This window comes from Bison bison, unplaced genomic scaffold, assembly GCF_000754665.1.
Source record: "Bison bison bison isolate TAMUID 2011002044 unplaced genomic scaffold, Bison_UMD1.0 scf7180017864371, whole genome shotgun sequence".
Lineage (NCBI taxonomy): Eukaryota > Metazoa > Chordata > Mammalia > Artiodactyla > Bovidae > Bison > Bison bison.
This window is the reverse complement of record NW_011494943.1, coordinates 10,698,767-10,702,455: the sequence shown is the minus strand read 5'-3', so window position 1 is coordinate 10,702,455 and position 3,689 is coordinate 10,698,767.

The following is a 3,689-nucleotide window of genomic DNA, read 5'->3' as shown; positions in this document are numbered from 1 at the left end:
GGAATCAAAGAAAACATCAGTGTCAAGCAAGGAGGTGGGGGTGGGAGGCACAGGTCCATTTCTGAACCTTTCTATCTGAATCCGTCAAAGAATACAAAATCACCCCATTATAATCATTACTGTCAAATCACAGGCAATCAACTTGCTGACACAGGCCAGATGGACATCCGGGAGGAATCCACAGAGCCAGAGCTGGTTCTGAGCCCTGCAGAACTGAACCCTTTAAATCAAAGAAGGAAAAAAAGGCAGCCCTTGTGTTTTTATTTCCTGGTGTTCCCTGTTACTTTGACACGTTTGTTTGTTTGATTTTTTTCAGGAGAGTCAGACAGAAACCTGAACTCCAAACCAAGGAGAAGTGGCCCAAGAAGATAGAACTGCATAGAGATAGAAGGCCACACGTGAAGATCAATGTTCTGAACTCCCCAGTGCCATCAACCCAAAGCCAACAACTGAGGCAACTGAACCCATCCACAGAGACAGCTGGTAGCTCCCATTCACCAAATCTCCCCAGAGATGCCATTCTTGGAAGTTCTCCCAGAAGCAGGACCACATTCTAAGAGCCCTGGGCGCTTTTGCCTTTTTGGACTCCTTTCTCCATTAAAAAAAAAGAAAGTATTAAAAATTATAGTTTATACTGCATTGGTATAAAGATGAACATATTAATATTCTACATTAAAACATTTTCTTGAACTTAAGCTTTTTTCTTTCTGATTTTAAAAGAAATTATATATACATAGCAGAGAAGGCAATGGCACCCCACTCCAGTACTCTTGCTTGGAAAATCCCACGGATGGAGGAGCCTGATGAGCTACAGTCCATGGGGTCGCATAGAGTCAGACACGACTGAGCTACTTCACTTTCACTTTTCACTTTCATGCACTGGAGAAAGAAATGGCAACCCACTCCAGTGTTCTTGCCTGGAGAATCCCAGGGATGGGGGAGCCTGGTGGGCTGCCGTCTATGGGGTCGCACAGAGTTGGACACGACTGAAGAGACTTAGCAGCAGCAGCAGCAGATATACATAGAGTGGAATATAATTCAGCCTTAAAAAGGAAGGAAATTCTGACACATACTAACAACATGGATGAATATCAAAGACATTATGTTAAATGAAGTAAGCCAGACACAAAAGGACAAACACTGGATGATTCCATTTACATAAAGAACAAAGCAGTCAAATTCACAAAGACAGAAAGTAGAACAGTGGTTGTCAGGGACTAGGGGGAACAGAAGGAGGAGCTGTCGGTTAATGGTTAGAGTTCCAGTTTGTGAAGACAAACAATTCTGGAGATGGATGGGGGTGATGGCTGCACAACAATGTGAATATACTTAATGCCACAAAACACTTAAAATGGTTAAAATGTTAAATTTTATGTTTTTACACATGTACATAAATATATGTGGTATATTTTACCACAATTTTAGGGCTTCCCTAGTGGCTAAGATGGCAAAGAATCTGTCTCCAGTGCAGGAGACCTGGATTCGATCTCTGGGTTGGGAAGATCCCCTGCAGAAGGGAATGGCTACTCCTTCCAGTATTCTGGCCTGGAGAGTCCCATGGACAGAGGAACCTGGCAGACTATAGTCCATGGGGTCGCAAAGTGTCAGACATGAATGAGTAGCACTAACTACAATTTTAAAACAACAAAAAGAAATTAGAATACTTTTGTGGACCCCTAAGAGTATTGTGGGCCCTGGCACTGAGCCTTCCCAGCCTTATAGAGAAGTGACCCTACCCAGAAGCACACAGCTGGCTGGCTTGTGTGGGCCCACTCATGCCCTTCATTAACCCCATATTCATATAGCCACCCTCCCCATGTTCCTTCTTCCATCAGTCTGCTATGCTATGCTAAATCACTTCAGTCGTGTCCGACTCTGTGCGACCCCATAGACGGCAGCCCACCAGGCTCCCCCGTCCTTGGGATTCTCCAGGCAAGAACACTAGAGTGGGTTGCCATTTCCTTCTAATGCATGAAAGTGAAAAGTGAAAGTGAAGTTGCTCAGTCGTGTCCGACTCTTAGCGACCCCATGGATTGCAGCCTAACAGGCTCCTCCGTCCATGGGATTTTCCAAGCAAGAGTACTGGAGTGGGGTGCCATTACCTTCTCCATCCATCAGTCTAAGCCCAGAAAAAATGAAATACAGAACTTTATTTGGGACTTCAGTGCATAGAAATAATCTTGACACATTTCAATTCAGCTCCTGCCTTTCTCAAGGCTATTGTCTCCATCGGAGGAGAGGACTTGAGGTCCCTTCCCCCTTCCCAGAACATCTCTTGAGGTTTTATTCTCTCTCCCAGTCAGCAACCAAGGGGAGTATCCCTTACAGGGAAGGCTCAGGGCACTTTTAAGAGGCGGCATTTGTCAGCCAAGACAACATTTTTTTAATTTTTTACTGAACCTCAGTTTAAGGAAGAGAGTTCCTGGTGGGGTTTCTACTCTATCCCCTCACCGCCCCCACCCCAGGTCCTACATGAAGCCAGCTGGCTCTCTAGGGAAATCTGCACTGTAATATCAGTTTACTTCTTATTGGCCCTTTGATAGCAGATCAGGGGCTTTGTGATGCTCTTGACCTGAGATTCCTTTAAAAACCTCAAATCGGAAAAAAAAAAAAAAGTATATCTTCTCCTCCTGTCGACTTCTCTCTGTGAGTGAAAGGGCACTGAGCAAGGGATCGGTTTGGGAAACAATGGCCTTGACCACTGAGCAGTGTTTAGTCCTGAGTGTGCAGGGGGTGTACCTAAAGCTTAAAGTCATTCTGGTGCCGGTTGTTTCTGGTTGGGCAGGCAGCAGCCTCGCAGCCCAGACGGAGTGAGGGGAAGGGGTGGGGCTGTGCCAGAAGCAGGGGGCGCGGGGCTCCTCTGCTCACCCCTACATCAGTGAGACCCGCACTTCGCCCCACGTGTACATCTCCATCCCATTCCGGGGAAGGTGGGGCTACGGGGGCCGCGGGAACTGGGCGGAGGGCTGCCAGCTCCGGCAGGCCCCAGCTGCCAGCCAGCCCAAGGGGAGCCCGCCCCCTAGGGGAGGGCGTAGCAAGTGCAGGCTCCTCGGTGCCCCTGCCCCGGCCCCGCCCAAGCACCTGGAGCAGGCAGGTGAGGCCGCTGCCGGGGTCCCCCGGGACCGAAGGGGACTCTTTGGGGGTCCTCGGGGACAATCACAGGAAGCGATCCTCCGGAAGAAGCTGGACAGGAGGACTTCTTGAACAAACCTGGGGGTTCTTTCTGGAGGTGGGGTCGCAGAGATACCTACCGTTTTCTACCAGGATTCAGGAGGGCGGGGCGAGGAGGAAATGGACTAGGTGACCACGTCTGACGACCTTGTAGTCGGAAGTGGGGGTGGGGTGGGAACGTGGACGCGGAGAGACCAAGTTTCAGGGCAGCCAGATTCAGCTCTGGAAGTGGCCAAAGCCGGCCCCGATACCGACAATACAGGATTTGGAGGGGGGGTGGGGGTGCCCCCGAGGCGTTACCACCCGCCCCCAGTCCTTGGCCCCCTCAGCACAGGCAGAACCGTGCTCTGGCTGGGCCCTCCCGGCCGCCATCCCACGGTCACCGGATCCCTGAGCACCCCCTCCGTTCTCCCTTTGATCCTGCAGGGACACCCCCGCCCCAGGTGTCCAGCGGAGCTTGCGGCGCTCCGGCCCCTGGGGATCGATCGGCTGGCTGGCGACGCGCCGCCGCGGCTCCG